The sequence below is a fragment of the Adiantum capillus-veneris genome, chromosome 14 (assembly GCF_014529385.1).
Source record: "Adiantum capillus-veneris isolate H3 chromosome 14, ASM1452938v2, whole genome shotgun sequence".
Taxonomy (NCBI): Eukaryota; Viridiplantae; Streptophyta; class Polypodiopsida; order Polypodiales; family Pteridaceae; genus Adiantum; species Adiantum capillus-veneris.
This window is the reverse complement of record NC_140944.1, coordinates 157,039,909-157,056,984: the sequence shown is the minus strand read 5'-3', so window position 1 is coordinate 157,056,984 and position 17,076 is coordinate 157,039,909. Positions and strand designations below refer to the sequence as shown.

At 44.1% G+C, this 17,076-nt stretch overlaps 1 pseudogene; it reads right to left on the bottom strand.

The window, feature by feature from the left end:
* Positions 1 to 3,504: 3,504 nt before the first annotated feature.
* Positions 3,505 to 4,415, bottom strand: LOC147443418 (uncharacterized; annotated as a pseudogene).
* Between the last annotated feature and the right edge of the window lie 12,661 nt (positions 4,416 to 17,076).

Sequence of the window (17,076 nt, the reverse complement as noted above, 5' to 3'; positions counted from 1 at the left end):
CTTGTCGAGGTGTGGCTATGGTGATGGAACGGAGCCGGAGGGCTACCGAATGGTTGTTTTGAGCTCGCCGAGGGTGTGTCGGCTTGGAGCTAGACTGTAAATGGTGCTTTTCGAGATTAAGACATCATTGTGGTGCAGTTTTGGACTGATTTCTTCCTTCCCCCTCCTTCTCTACTCAGTTGGAAGTGGATTCGGGTGTGTGTCGAGAGTGTTTTCTCCTCGACAATGTGTGTACAAAAAGGGAGAGAAAGTATATGGTGTTGTGTGAGGGGCTACGGCAGTTGGTGCATTTCTACGGATGTGGATAGCGTTATGCTCTGTGTGGGCTCGGGTGAGTCTGTGTGAGCGCGTGTGCGCATGAGGTCTTGGTGATTGTGTTGTTTGGAGGTGGTTTTCAAGTGGGCAGGGGTGATGTGTATGCCCTGAGCTATAGGAGGCATTTTTGTGTGTGTGCTGGGCGTGTTCCCCATTCTCCCTCACCAACGTCGACTTACCTTCAACAAGAGACTTAGGGAAAAAGTTCTCAAGAAAGGTATGTTGGTCTGAAGGTAAGATAACACATTTGACACTAGGAAGGATAAAAGGTTTTCACCCAGATGGGAGGGGCCATTTATCATTATAAAATGTTACAACAATGGTAGTTATCAATTGATGGATATAGATGGTAGACTCCACAAAACACGTGTTAATGGATGGAGGATGAAGCAGCCTTTTTGAAGTTTGATCAAGAACCTATGATGGATATTCGTGAGGAGGGAGACTCCTCCACCTCAACTCAAGAAGAATCAAGTATGGACTAGAGGCATGAATGCCTCTAGGTTTACCGGGAGAGCTAATGAGGGCCGCTTTTCAAATTTTGGACCACCTCTCTCTTGGTGTGCACCTGATGGGGCAAGGCTTCAAGGCTTCGCAGAGGGGGAGGGACCAAATGCATTAAATCTATGTTTATATTTTGTAGATAGCTATGGTTTTGACACATTTGGATCTTGGAAATAAGGAGAGGTGGGAAAAAACCCTATGAAAACAAAAAAAATTCATTGGATGTTGATTCTATCTGACAATCATCACTACCTGACTGTCACTATAGGTGAATAATAAGAGTCAAATAGTGAAACGGAGGAGAATCTTATGCATTATGGAGTTGGCGTCAAAAAAATATTATCAAATTCAAGCATAATCTACTTGTGGACACAAGGCCTACACATAGAGTCAAGAGAGGGCCACTTGGAAAACTTTTTGAAGAGAAAAAGATGACACATATTTTTGTGGAATTTTTCTCTAATTTTTAAATTTTGAATTGGAAACAATTTTGAACAGCAAAGTTGTAGGCATTGAGCTAATCTTTCTGCCACTATTTTTAAAAAAATTTGAAGCTACGGTTTGGAAGATATGGCCAAAATGGTAGATCCTATTTGTTCACATGGAAAGAAGTCATGGTTATCCACCCAACTCTACACACAATATTTCGTATAGGTTTTTCTCCATTATTGCTTGATTTTCTCTTATTTTATCGTGACTCTCTCAAATATTATAAGAAAGCTCTTGGACTCAAGCTATGGAAGGTGGCATGGAGACAAAACTTGTCATGATGAAGGTGATTAGGAGGAAATTGGTCAATAAGCAGTGCACATAGAGCTCTCTTATTGGGGGGATGCCTCTAAGTGAGGTTACTTTGTAATAGCTTTCCTTGATCATAATCTCTTCCCTAATCACTCTCTTGGCCTATAAAAAGAGGCCTTCTCTTTTGTAAATGAGCACACAATCAAGCTTTGGCATACACACACAATGAAGCTCTAGCACTCACGCTCTCATATGTACATCCTTATGTATGCATCTCTACACACACATATTTCTATTATGGCATAGTATTGGCTGTGGTAATTCGTTTTGGTTTAATTTCTTAATGGCCAAGAGGTTTGAGTTACCATGCATATACATGAATTTTTGAGATGTTGATTATGTGCAATTTCCCTCGTGAATGTTTGTAATGTGTTTATAAAGCCTATATTAATGGAGATCTAATGATCTTCTCCTCTCCCTCTCTCTCCTACTCTCACATCTTCCTTGTGATATAGTGTTTATGAAGCCTATATTAATGAAGCTCTAATGATCTCTTCCTCTCCCTCTCTCCCCTTCTCTCACATCTTCCTTGTGCTATGTGCCAACCTCCCTACCATGCATCCTAGATGCATTCCAAGCTAGGTGGTACTACCCCTATTGTGTACCTCCCAACATAGTCTTGGTGTAGAGGCCACCGGGTTTGTTTTGTGCATCTGCCTCTCAAGGGCACTTTGTGGCCCTAGGGCCATAGGGTGGACTGTGTGTCAATGTAGAAGGTCTCAAAGAGCCTTTGGGCCCTTGAGCTTATACATTGGTACCCTATGGCCCTAAGGCCACACGGTCTCACATCATAATAGAGACAAACCTATGGTAACCTAAGGCCACACGGTCTCACATCATACTAGAGACAAACCTATGGCCTCAAGGCTAGAAGATGGCCTAGCGGTCAATATAGAATCTCTTAGAGAGAATTTGGGCACCCTATGGTCCTTAGTCCATAGGATCTTACATCATATTAAACGGTGCTCTATGGCCCTAGGGCCATAGGATGGACTATATGTCATGTAGAAGCTCTGAAAGAGCCTTTGGACATTTGAGCTTACACATTGTTACCCTATGGACCTTAGGCCAAGGATCTAGACAGACCCTATGGACCTAGGGCCACAGGGTGCCAATTCATAAGATAAAGGGCCATAAATTGCTCTCTATTGAAAATAGATATCCTATGGTCCTATGACCATAGGTCTATTGTAGTGCATATGTTGGTGCCCTAGAATGACCCAAATTCTCTTTGAGAGCTTCTACATTGACCCCTATGCCATCCTCTAGCCTAAGGCCATAGGATTTCACATCATACTGGAGAGGAACCTATGGCCTTAAGGGTAGAGGATGGCCTAGGGGTCAATGTAGAAGCTCTCAAAGAGCATTTGGGTCATTCAAGGGCACCATCATATGCAGTACAGTACAGCATGACATGAAACGTTTTGGGGTTTCGTGCATTTTGGGGTTTCGAGGTTTCTGAAACGTTCCATTTCGGAGCTGAAAGAAAATGAAACACACATTTCGTTTTATATGTATGTTCGTAAAATTATACATTGAATACACATAAAAATTCACATGTAAAGACATGAAATACCAAAATCTAGATGTGAGACTTGAGTCACGAGTGAACAAGGTAAGTCGGTAATTATACATTGAATACACATACAAATTCACATGTAAAGGCATGAAATACCAAAATCTAGATGTGAGACTTGAGTCACAAGTGAACAAAGACGAGGGGGCCATGAATGATGTGTAAGGTTCAAAAAGAGAGAGATAGATAGATAGATTGGATTAACGTCCACGGAGGTCATATATGACCTATGGGACCAAAAACACAGACATTACAACGATTCATTCTCAGTGTGGGCTGATACATATCAGTTAAGGACTGAGGGTCCATCAGGAGAGTAGGGTAGGAAAAAAGGAGAAAACAAACAAAAACCTAAGGGTCGGTTGTGGAGAGAGCTGGTTTGGGATTTCAGAATTCTTGGATGATCGCTTTGCCTCCTCGATAGACTGCCCATTTGCCTTGCTTACGCGCTTCATGCACCTTCTTAAGCTCGCTCGCTTTACTCTTGAGTTGATTCATGGTTAGTTCTTCTGCAATCCAAAGCTTGGTTTCTTTGAGAAGGCGGGATTGACGTAGAAACTTTACCCGCTCCTCTTTGTTCTTGAAGGTAAGGACACAATGCTCGGGACGTACATGACGATGTGTGTCATTGATCCAAGCGACATTCTCTGACTTGATGTTGACTGGCTCAATAATATTGTTGAGTTTGATGATTGCCTCTTCAAGGGTGTCCTCAACAGTGCACCACAGCAAGGGGAGCCCACCGATGCGTACCTTGAGGGCATTATCTTCTTGAGATTTTTGTTCGGAGATTTCCTTTGTTACACACGTCCTTACTTGGGCGATGGTTGTTGAGTGAACTTGGTTAACCTTTGCCTCTACCTCCTTTACCTTGTCGGTGGTGAGGTCAGCCATAGAGTTGAATTGTTCTTCTAATTTGCTTAGGCGAGATTTGAGTTCAAAGTTTTCCTCCAAGACTCGATCAAGAGTTGCTTGCAACTGCGTGATGCGATCAAGTTTGCTAGGGGCTGCCAGTACTGTTGCAAAGCTCGGTCTTGCTTTGGCGGGGGTCTTTGGAGTAGCCATCCCTGTGCTTGAGGAGATCGAAGGGAACCGACCACTGACTCGCAAATTCCGGAGGGAAAAGCCTTTGAGAAAGCTCGAGGCTTCACCCTTTGAAGAAGTTTTGAACTCCTGTCCTCGGCCGAGTATCTTCTGAAGGGCACCACAACCTGTTGTACTTCGCAGGGCTGAGGCCGAAAACAAGTGCCGGCACCACAACCTGTTGTACTTCGCAGGGCTGAGGCCGAAAGCAAGTGCCGAAAACGCCTTAAAGCTTTTATGAATGCTAAAAGCTTCGACAAACCTTTGAAAAAGCTATTGTTCTTTTACTGTGTCGTAACTGCAGGACAGCGGGTCTCCTGGCGGGCGTCGTAGGCTACTGTACTTCGTAGGCAGGGCATCGCAGGCTGCTGTACTTCGTAGGTAGGAGATCTACTGGCAGGCGTCGCAAGCTAGGGGCCGAGGCCAATGCTGAGGCCATCGCACGGGCTGAGGCCGCTGTTGTAGGGGCTGGAACCACTTAACTGTGCGGGGCTGGGGTTGGGGCAGGCTTCGCCACAGAGCTGGGGCTGTTGAGGGGGGCTAGGCTCAAGCTTAACGCCTCCCCCAGGGCAGCCCTTCGCCCAAGGGGGGCTGAGGGAGACGATGTTAGGGTTACGGTGGACGTGAACTGCTCAAGCGAGAGAGAGAGAGAGAGAGAGAGAGAGAGAGAGAGAGAGAGAGAGAGAGAGACATTATTTGATGTGCGTGAGGGTCAAAAAATCTATCAATTTTTTGAGGCGACCTTTGTGCATGGCTTAAAAAATCCCCGAACGGGTGGCTTGAGGTTAACTAGTCAAAAGGGGGAAAAAAAAATTCAACTTGTTTCGCATGTTTCATCGAAACGTATCGGCCGTTTCGCTGTTTCGGGGTTTCAGAGGGCTCAAACGGGTTTTTATGTCACTATGGTACAATAGCCCTATGGCCCTAGGACCATAGGATATTTGTTTACAATACAGAGAAACATATGTCCCTTGAGCTTATGCATTGGCACCATTTGGCCCTAAGTCCATTTGATCTCTCACTAGAATAGTGGGAAACAACCTATGGCCCTTCACCTTATACATTGGCACCTTACGGTTCTAAGTCCATAGGATCTCACAGCATACTAAAGGGCACTCTATGGCCCTAGGGCCATAGGGTGGACTATGTGTCAATGTAGAAGCTCTTAAAGAGTCTCTTGGCCATTGAGCTTCTACATTGGTACCCTATGGCCCTAAGGCAACAAGGTCTCACATCATACTAGAGAGAAACCTATGGCTTTAAAGCTATAGGATGGCCTAGGGATCAATATGGAAGGTCTCAAAGACAATTTGGGCACATTATGGCCCTTGGTCCATAGGATTTAACCTCATACTAAAGAACACTCTATGACCCTAGGGCCATAGGGTAGACTATGTGTCATGCAGAAGCTCTCAAAGAGCCTTTGGGTCTTTGAGCTTATACATTGGTACCCTATGGACCTAAGGCTATCGGATCTTGAGAGATCCTTTGGACTTAGGGCAACAGGGTGCCATTCATAAGCTCAAGATCCATAAGTTAGTCTCTATTGCAAATAGAGATCCTATGGTCCTATGGCCATAGGGCTACTGTAGTGCATATGTAGTCCCTGGGGGTCTATGCAAAAAACATACAATTTACACTTTTATACAATTTCTAATATATATCAGAGTTGCGGAAGCATTTGCATAGGGGAGGCGTTCTCAATGCCCGACCAAGCATGGAGTTTAGGTCGGGCGTTCTCAACGCCCGACCAAGCATGGAGTTGAGTCCATGAGTGTAAGGTCCCCAGTCCCGCCGACACTAAAAATGGGATGGGATCCTTGACAGGTCTCTAGGTCTGATAAAAAACAACGTCTCTAAACAAGAAAAATCCAAGGAATAGACCTTTACCATTGACAATGGCTTGGGTCTATAGCCTTAAAAGAAGACCTAGTCCTGTCTCGCAGCAGAAACGGGACACGTATTAAAAGTCCAAAAAACTATTTCGGCCCTATAACTGCCACAATTGAACTAAGGTATCCTCAACGAACGCTTTTTTCCCCCTAACAGATGTGAGGGCACAGCCGTCGGTGGACTCCTCTTGCAAGTGAAGAAGTTTTCTAAACGTTTTAGTGCGCAGAGATGGATAGTTACCTGACTAATCAGGTCCACCCGTCCTTGATTGACAACCTTAGTCAATCCCCACTTACCATCCCGCACTCACACATGATTCTTTTTGTTATTTAATTACTACCACATCCTTATCACAATTAAAATAATGATTCCTATTATTCTTCATAACAAGATTTTATTAAAACAGCCCTTGAAAACAGTGTTGAAAACATTCTTTTAGCAAACAGACATCTTTAAACTTAAGACAGGGTACTGTCAATCAAAACATTGTCCATAATAACCATGACCAATACTCTTCTTGTCTCAAGACCACCTAAGGGTGAAAAAACGGCACCCATTCCTTATATATAAAAAACCGGGGTGGAAAAATCCATCACCCAAAGTCCGGGCGCCCATACGCCTGTTACGGCATTAGCCGCACATGCGGTCCTGCGGAGGTCTGGACACTGCGGATCAGGAGTCATGCGGTATGTGGTGGCCGTAGTGGCAGTTCTTCACGGGATATCATGGGATAGGAGTGTGTGCATCGTTCTCGATCTGCGCTGGAGCAGATGTTGTATATGGAGAGGCATACCTGTCTTTTGATGGAACTTAACCAATCTCTATGATATTCATGGCATCTACTGTTGTAACTCTGAGTCTGGAATATACATGAATGAAGCAAGAGGTGTTCTGTGCCGGTGTACTGTGTACTTCCTTCTCTTGTCATTCTATATGTTGATGTTCATATAATGTAGTTGCGGGTAATCATTGCCATAATGCCTATTGCTCCAGTGCAGGCAATAGCCATTACATCTGGCGACCACGATGCGTTATGGACAGCCTGCGATGAATATACATGCGCACTAGGTCGCAGGGTCCGCCTGACCCTGTGGTTCCAATTGTAGGAAGACGACAGAGGAGAGGCGGTTCATATGAATTGTCTTTTCTTCACCGCAGATTGATGAATCTGTATCTCCATCACCAAGCCCGGTGCGTGGTAGGCGGTTGCGGCGAGCGAGATGTACTCCGCGCAGTCAGTCATGTCCTCCTGTCGTACGTTCACCCTCACCCACACAGGTTGCTCCACCACCGTCTCCGGTAAGCATTCTGGGGGTATCTCCGCCACTGTCTCCACCTCCTAGTGCTCGTCAGCTTTTCCCGAGAGGAGGAGGAATAGTTGGGCAAGGGGTGATGGCTCATCCTCAGATTAAGTATAGTCGGTTTTGAGGTCTTTCGAGTGAAGACCCTGATGCACATTTGCGCCAATTCAATAAATCTTATGGATTGAATCATCCTGGGGTGGTGATTCCTCTCCATCAACAATCAGTGTTTGAATCTACACTCTCAGGGAAAGCTGCGAAATGGTTGTCCAAATACCCTGATGACCATTTCCTGACGTATGCCGACGGATCCATAGCGTTTTCACGAAGGTTTCGAATGGAAAAGACAGTCCCTCAACATTTGGAGAAGCTTCGAACGCTCCGGCAGAAGTCATTGCCAGTGGAGGATCACGCTGCAAAATTTCGGATGCTTTTGCAGAGGGTACCTCAGGCACAAAGGCTGGCAGCCGAAGTGATGAATGATTATTTTTTGCGGGGGCTCAACAAGGATCTTAGAACGGCTATGGCAACAGTGGATAAGGTAACTACTCCACTAGATACTGTAATTGCTAGGGATGTAGTAGCAGGAGAGGCTTTAGAGAATACGGAATATCCAAAGAAGTCAAAGAAGAAAGACAGGAAAAAATCTCATCAGAAGTCAAAGGACAGTGGCAGTGATAGTTTGGAGTCAAAATCCGCAGTATCTGATTCCGTGGACTTAGGCAACAGCGATTCGGGGAAAGAATCGGAGGAGACACCGCGGAAAAAATCCCAGCGTCACGGGAAAGGTGTATCATCCGGATCGACGGAATCGGCTGTAGTGGCTAAAAGTCTAAAGGAAATATGGTGTACCCAATGTCGAAATCCGGGCCATGCTACTCAGCAATGTGAAATGAAATAGAAGTGGTGTGCGATTTGCACGACCAATACTCATACTACAGTGGAATGTTATTTCAATGGCCGGGGTCGTCAGAGGCGAGGGGACTCTTCTACCTGGCAACAACCACAGATAGGGCAGGGACAAGAGCCTGCTGTGGCGATGGCTCATGCTCATACATCGGAGGCGCCTGTGCAAGGTCAAGCAAGAGGACGGGGTCAAGGGGGAGGACAAGGTCGCGGAAGAGGTGGCCGAGATCCTAATCACCCCAAGACATGCCTTTTCTGTTTGGGGGATGGACATTGGCGATCTGAGTGTACTGAAGCTATGGAATACGATCGGAAAAAGCAGGAACGCGCTGCAGGGAAATAGCCTAGTGTGGCTATGGTTCAGATTGAAGGACTGGGGGAGTCAGACCCAGTGGTTTCATTAATCACGCGATCGGGTAAAAGTGTGGTTCCAACTCCCGATGTGAAAATTCCAGATTGGACGGTTCAGGAAGAAGTGCGGAAAAAGATTGTGTCATGGTTGCCACAATCCGCACCCTTAGTAAAGACAGCAGGACCATCGACATCGACTATGCTGGAAATAAAGGAAGGGAAAGCTGGTAATAAGGATGATATTAAAGAACAGGAGGAGTGGAATTCAGTTTGGAAAGAGGTTCTCATGTCACCAATTCAAGTACCTCTGGGTTCATTGCTGAAATTAGTCTCGAATTTTCATAATTCATTGCTGCGACAATCGACCACTGAGCTGCGAGAAGTCGCCATTGGGAAGGTTGAAAGCGAGGATGATGATTCAGTCCTGTTGCCGGCAAATAGGATCATAGATACCCGCATTCCGGAGCTTTCAGTTCGATACCATATATGGCACATACATTGACAAGGTACTCTTGGATGGAGGAGAGGGGGTAAACATTATCACCCAAGTAGCGTGTGAGCATTTTGGTCTCAGTGATTGGGAGCCTGCACCCTTTGTAGTCTGCATGGCAGATCAAAGAAGAGTGCAACCAGTGGGTTTACTTTGGGGCATTGTTTTGGATGTGGCGGGCTTATCCTTTGCTGTTTCCTTAGTAGTCTTGAATATTGAAGATTATAATCAGGATTATCACATTATCTTGGGAAGACCCTGGTTACGACAAGCGAGGGTAAAGCATAATTGGGAAGCAAATATGATTACAGTAAAGAAGGGTAAAAGAAAAGTGCGTGTGATGCTGGGAACATGCCGACAACCAGTTCAGGCAACATGGCCAGTGATAGCTGAAACAGTTAATATGGTTGAAGGATTAGAAGAGGAACAATTTCTCAAAGCTAACCCGGATTTCGTTTCTCTATACCTTGCGGATATTTCTCTGATTCCGAAAGGGAATTCAGTGGGGGTTTCAGGAACTCCAGGAGGAATAGGGGAGCAAAAACAGGTGCTTCCGAGTCCTGAATCATTGGAGGACGTGATTCAGCAAGAACGAGCGTTTGAGGCGCAAATGGGAAAAATTACAAGGGTTAAGGAAGATGAATTAGAGAAGGTTTTTCTTGGGGAGCAAGCGGAGTCGCAGCCCATATACATTAGCAAGCAGTTGGAGGCAAGTTTTAGAGATGATTTGATCAAGTTACTGACAGAGTTTAAGGATGTTTTCACATGGGAATATGCGGATATGCAGGGATTGGATCCTAAGTTTTATCAGCACATGATCAATCTGAAACCGGATGCGGTGCCAGTGAAGCAGCACTCATACAGGATGAATCCGAATGTGGCAAAGCAAGTTAAGATGGAAATTGATCGCCTGTTGGAAGTGGGTTTTATTACCCCTATTGATAATCCGGAGTGGATTTCTCCAATTGTGGTCGTACCAAAGAAAAATAAGCAAATCCGAATTTGTGTGGATTACCGGAAATTGAATGCAGCTGCTGTTCCAGATCCTTTTCCTCTTCCGTTTTTGGATTCCATTTTGGCTGATGTAGCAGGACATGAGATGTATACTTTTTTGGATGGATTTAGTGGATATAATCAAATCCGATTGGCATTGCGGGATCAGCCAAAAACAGCTTTTATTACTGCATGGGGAGTATTTGCTTGTACAGTAATGTGGTTTGGATTGCGGAATGCACCTTCCACTTTTCAAAGGGATATGTTTCAAATCTTTGGGCCTTATTTGATGGATTTTATGAGGATTTTTCTGGATGATCTCAGTGTTTTTGGAGAACAATTGGAGCATTTGAAACAATTACGGTTATGATTTATGAAATGCAGAGAGGTGAAATTCAGTTTGAATCCTTTAAAGTGTGCATTTGCTGTCCGCAGTGGCAGGTTACTAGGGCATATCATTTCTGAAGATGGTATTTTTGTGGATCCGGATAAAATTGCCGCAATTATGGAAGCGCCTGCACCACGGAACCAGAAGCAATGTCAGATTTTCCTAGGTCAAGCCCGATGGCATGGGAGGCATTTGCGGTTTGTCGCGCATTTGGCAATACCGATTACTCAGGCAGTTCATGCTATAGATTTTGAATGGACACAACAATGTGATTTGGCTTTTCGGAGATTAAAACTGCAGCTATCCAAAGCTCCGATTATGCTGGCACCAAATTGGGGTAAGGATTTTCATGTGTTCGTGGATGCTTCGGATCGAGCTATTGGCAGTGTGCTGATGTAAGAACAAAGTCAAGGATGGTTCTGACCTGTCTATTATGCCAGTAGACGATTATCATCCGCAGAAAGAAATTATTCCGTAACTGAAAGGGAATGTTTAGGGATGATTTATTTAGTGAAGAAATTCCAGCACTATCTATTGGGCCGATGTTTTTTCTTCCATGTGGACCATTAGGCTCTTTTATACCTTGGAAGGCAACAGAATTTGACGGGAAGATTGGCCAGATGGGTGCTTTTGCTGTAGGAATTTGACTTTGAGGTCATACATCGGCCAGGGGCCCAGCATGCGGTGGCTGACTACCTATCTAGGTTAGATTCCGGAGAGCCGCCGACAGGTGTAGATGATGAATTTTTGGATTCGTCTCTCTTTCTTACAGGAGTAGCTACAGAGGATATCACAGTCCCGCAATAGGCGAGGGTTATTCCTAGCATTCCATGGACATGGTATGAGGAGATGTTTCATTTTCTCGACAACGACCAAATGCCTTCTTTCTTGTCCAGCCATAAAAGGAAACGTATGGCTATCAAAAGCCAGGATTTTGAGATTATTATGGGGAAGCTCTATTATCGTACAGTGGCAGAGGTGTTACTTCGATGTGTGCTACCACAGGAGCAGGAAGCAGTATTAGAGGAAGTCCATAGTGGTATTGCGGGAGGTCACTTTGCAGCATTAATCACAGCTCGAAAGGTTCTCCAATCTGGATTATGGTGGCCCACATTGTTTCAGGATGCGAGAAATTATGTGCAATAGTGTGATGTGTGTCAGCGGTTGGGGCAACCTACCAAATGGTCCAGAACTCCTTTTCAGCCAGTTCTGCCTTTGGAGCCGTTTCAAAAGTGGGGTTTGGATTTTGTTGGTCCTTTTAAAACAGTGGCAGCTCACATAGGAAATAAGTATATCTTGACAGCCATGGATTACGCTACCAGATGGGTGGAAGCATGGCCTTTGAAAGACAACACTGCAGTTTCTGTGGCGAGATGCTTATATAAGGATATCTTTTCTAGATATGGCTGCCCTATTGAGTTGGTTAGTAACAGGGGAAGTCATTTTTTGAATAAGGTGATGGAGAGAATGCTACGGTTCTATTTTGTATTACACAGGAAATCTTCTCCATATTACCCTCAGGCGAATGGGCAAGCAGAATCAACTAATAAGCAATTGATTCGGATTTTAACAAAGTTGTTGAATATGCATCGGACGGATTGGGATGTGAAACTTCCTTTCGCCTTATGGGCCTATCGGACAGCTTATAAAGTGGCAACATGATTGACTCCTTTTAAGTTGGCATTTGGCATGGAGGCAATCACTCCGGTGAAGCATGTGATTCCGAGTATGCGGATGTTGATTGTGGATCGGCTTCTTCCGGAGGATTATGTGATTTATCGATTGGATGTTTTGCAGGAATTGGATGAAGAGCGGCTGAATAGTTTTGTGGTGCTGCAGGATCTGTAGTCTAGGCGGAAAAAATGGCTGGATCGCCCGAAAGCACGGCAATTTGTTCGGGGACAGCTGATCCTTGTCTTCAATTCCCGTCTCGGGAAGATGCTGGGGAAGCTTAAATTACGGTGGTCAGGACCATTCTGGATTTTTCAAGCGTGCGGACCCATCTCTTTTTATTTGGCGGATTTAAGGGGGGAGGTTATTTCTGTGCCGGTCAATGGTTTCAGACTGCGCCATTATGTTTCACCTACCACGATTCAGTGTCCCTTTGCTGTGGTACAAGAGCCGAAAGCCGCCCTAATCATGATTGGGGATTCTTTTGCATGCAATCTTGGAAAGCGGGGAAGGATCTATGATGGTTGTGACACTGTGGATCGCCCTATTTTGGGAACTCATCGTGGAAAGGTTACTGCTGCATGCAGATGATTTTTATTGTGGTTCTCTTGTTTCTTGTGTTGTGCGTTCTTAGTGCTCTACTCTCTGCTCCTTCATCTCATCGCCACCATGATAGCTTCCCTTCTGCAATGTGTCCCTTTCACTCCCGTGCAGCAGCTCGTGCTTCGACGAGTGGACGCATGGCTGCAAGACTTGCGGCTGCGTGTGTTCACCAACCTGGATTGGCAAGGGATCCCAGTTCACCCGCAGGCAGCAGGTTTGATTGAGCAACTCACTGCTGGCGATATGGTGGTGTTGAATAATCAGCAGATTCAATTGACAGCAGAAAGGCTTTCAAGGTGTTGCTGTTTGCCCAACGATGGCGTGGTGCGCGCCTCTCATGTGATCCCTGCTGCAGATGTAGAACAAGAATTTGGTTGAAGGTCAAAGGGGAGTATAAAATTTCAGGGTTGTCAGATGTAGCAACTAGGGATGCATATAGGTGGTTTCTTGAGGCCATTTGGCTGCAGGCCAAAACTTATACCATTTTGACCCGAGCAAGAAATGTGTTGCATTCGGCCAACTTTGGGCCAATCTCTTGGGCAACGGTGGTCAAAGAACGATTGCTGGCGGAATGCCAAGGAGTAATGGCACAGTTGGGGAGGAATACCCCAACCAATACAAAGGTGGGCCAACTGCTCACATTGATTTTTCCGTTGAGAGAAGTTTTTCCTCTCGCCCTGCGTCCTCTCTGCCACTTTGAAGATGATCGCTTGATGGTCCAAGGCACTAATTCTCCGCTGTCGCAAACACAAAGCTTCGCAGTGCCGGCTGAGAGGGAAACACAGCAGCAGCAGGTGGGTGTTGGGGATTTTCCTGGTCCATCGACAGCAGTGGTATCTTCTGGAGCCCAAGAGATGTCAATTGCAGGTGCAGGATCAGCAAGCCACAAGCACGGCAGGGAGAAACAACAATTTTCGACACCACCTCCGGCAACTGCATCTCTTGTTTCGGAAGATTCTGCGGTGGCTCGCTGCGTCGCCGAATGCAGGAGAGAGTGAGTAATGCTACTCCTTTGCGGACGAGATCTTCTTCGGCTGCGGATGTCCCCGCTCAACCAAAAACTTTGGGTACTAATAATGCGACTGCCTCGACGGGAGGTACTCTCCCCGCAGCGCTACCCTGGGAGGCTACGGTAGCAGCGACCCCTGCTGACCAATTACAGGCATGCGGCACATTTTTGAGCAGACTTGCAGAATCTATTCGTGCGGCCTGGCCAACCCCAGCCACAAAGGGACGATTCAATGAGTTGGAAGCGCAGGTAGCGGCTTCGCAGACTCACATTGCCGAATTAACCACTCAGAATGAAGAGCTGACTGCTACAACTCTCCAACAAGGGGCGGAAATACAAATGTTAAGAGAGGCTAATGTTGAGTTTGTGGCCTCGATCTATCCAACAGGAACTTCTTCAGTTGAGAACATAGCATAGCCTAGCCTCCTACTTAGCCTCGCACCCTGGCGATGTAATGATCAACATGGCTGATTTGGACGCATTGGAAGTGGAGATGCAAGAAGATCTTCGAATTTTTTTAGATAATCAATTACAAAGCTGGAGTACATGCTTGGCTGCTGAGGTGAGAGCACAACTAGGTTGTGGTGCACCAACCCAAGTCATCCAACACTGACAGAGGTAAGAGTGTTGTTCCCGAGTGTATTGATGTTGCTGATTGGGCACAAGCTACAGAGGATTGTGCTGAAGCCCAGGCTCATGTATCTCGTTTGCAGAAAATGATTCGTCGATTTCGTAAGGAGCGGTGCAGGGTCTGTTTTTGGGTGGAGACCTTAGCTCATTCTTTTTCTCTCAGTCTACCACCTCACCCTCCATTTTGGTCTTCCCTTAATAGAAACCTTTCTCGCTATTATGCGTTACATACACCTCTTGCTCCTCTGCCAAAGCCGCCTCAATCTATCTCTTTGCCAACGCAGTTCATTCCTCAGGTTGCCTGGCCGGAACAAATTGAGATAGATCCACATCTTCTGGATGAGGTCTATCGGACACATACTTTAGATTTTACAGGCTTTGGCTATATTGATATTTCCTCTTCACCAGAGCAGGGTGCAAAGCAACCACTGGAACCTTCCAACCGGAGGCACTGAGTGTGGGTTCGCGCAATCCACCGTGCGTGCCAGATGTTACGGCATTAGCCGCACATGCGGTCCTGCGGAGGTTTGGACACTGCGGATTCGGAGTCATGCGGTATGTGGTGGTCGTAGCGGCAGTTCTTCACGGGATATCATGGGACAGGAGTGTGTGCACCGTTCTCGATCTGCGCTGGAGCAGATGTTGTATATGGAGGGGCATACCTGTCTTTTGATGGAACTTAACCAATCTCTATGATATTCATGGCATCTACTGTTGTAACTCTGAGTCTGGAATATACATGAATGAAGCAAGAGGTGTTGTGTGCTGGTGTACTGTGTACTTCCTTCTCTTGTCATTCTATATGTTGATGTTCATATAATGTAGTTGCGGGTAATCATTTCCGTAATGCCTATTGCTCCAGTGCCGGCAATAGCCATTACAACGCCAACTGGTTGCCCATACAACCAATCGTATCTTTCCTAATTCAACCAATTTTAACCCAACAATTATTTCCTATATTATAAACAAATGCACGTTGGAATTTACCTTCCGTTTTTGGTCAATTATTCCTTTCCTGATTCTTTCTCACTCCTTACGTATGCAATGCTAACTTATAAAAGAACTTAAACTATTTAAAAACTTAATTGAATAATGCGAAACCCATCTGGGATTGATCGGCCATCTGCTGCTGCTACGCTGGCACCTAAAGACTCTTCTTCGTAGGCCTACTACTAGGCCCGGCTTCGTCGTCGTGCGACGCTCTAGTTCTTTTTAGAGCTACGTCCTCATCATCAGATGTAGGATTTGCTCGGGTCCTTTTAGGTGCCATAACTTCTCATACTTATAAGAAGACTTAATCGATTAGAGGTTTAATTGAATAATCTCTTTTCTTCCTTTTTATCCAAATATAAGAATTTTTGGAGTAAGTAAGTATCCTTGATAGTTAATTGGATGATATATTTCTCCTATAACCTCCTGGTACTATTAGTAATTTCCCATAATTACCATTTAATTAGAGAAGCCATTTAACTAGGTTTATCCTTAGTCTATATTCCATGAATACTTTTTATTTAGCCTTAGTAAATTATAATTCCTATCGGCTAATGGATTACTCAACCTAAATTGTAATTTGATATCTTCTATCTTTAGGAATTTTCATAAATTTGATTTATAACCTTTCCCTCTTATACTTATAGTCTAATTTATGCAAAATTTTACTGATAGTAATTTGTTATACTAACCATTTATGTTGAGGTAATTTTCTCACCCTTCAATAGTGATTTTGGACCTCAGGATTTTATTTCGTAATTAGATAAATTCATTTACTAATTTTCTTTCTATTTTATACACAAAATCGGTTACTTTTATTAAGGATAAATATTTAAACTATTTATCTGAGGTTGGGATATTTATCACGGATTTCTCAAGGTGTATTCTAATTGTGATAATTATATCAAAGGTTTTTGGATTAATTTACTATTTTCTCCCTTTTATTTTCCCCTAAAAATAATGTAATTTTAATGAGATAATTATGTAAACTTATTATCTAAGGATAAAATAATTATCACGGGTTCCCTAAGGTGTGATTAGCCTCTAATAAATAACTCAAAGCATCTAGAATTAATTTGAGAATTTTCATCTTTTAATTTGTCCTAAAAACATAGTAATTCTGCTAAAGTAATTATCTGAGCTTATTATAGTTATCATGGGTTCCCTAACATATAATTAACCTCTAATAAATAACTCAAAGCATTTTGAATCAATTTTCTAATTTTCCCCTTTTAATGTGTCCTAAAAACAGAGTCATTCTGCTAAAGTAATTAGGTAAATTAATTATATAAGGATAAAATAATTATCATGGGTTTTCAAACATGTAATTAACCTCTAATAAATAACTCAAAGCATTCAAAATCATTTTGCTAATTTCCCCCTTTTAATTTGTCTTAAAAGCATAGTAATTGTGCTAAAGTAGCTAGGTAAATAAATTATCTGAGGATAACATAATTATCACGGGTTTCTTAACATGTAATTAACCTCTGATAAATAACCCAAATCATTTAAAATCAATTTGCTAAGTTTCTCTTTTTAATTTGTCCTAAAAGCAAAGTAATTATGCTAAAG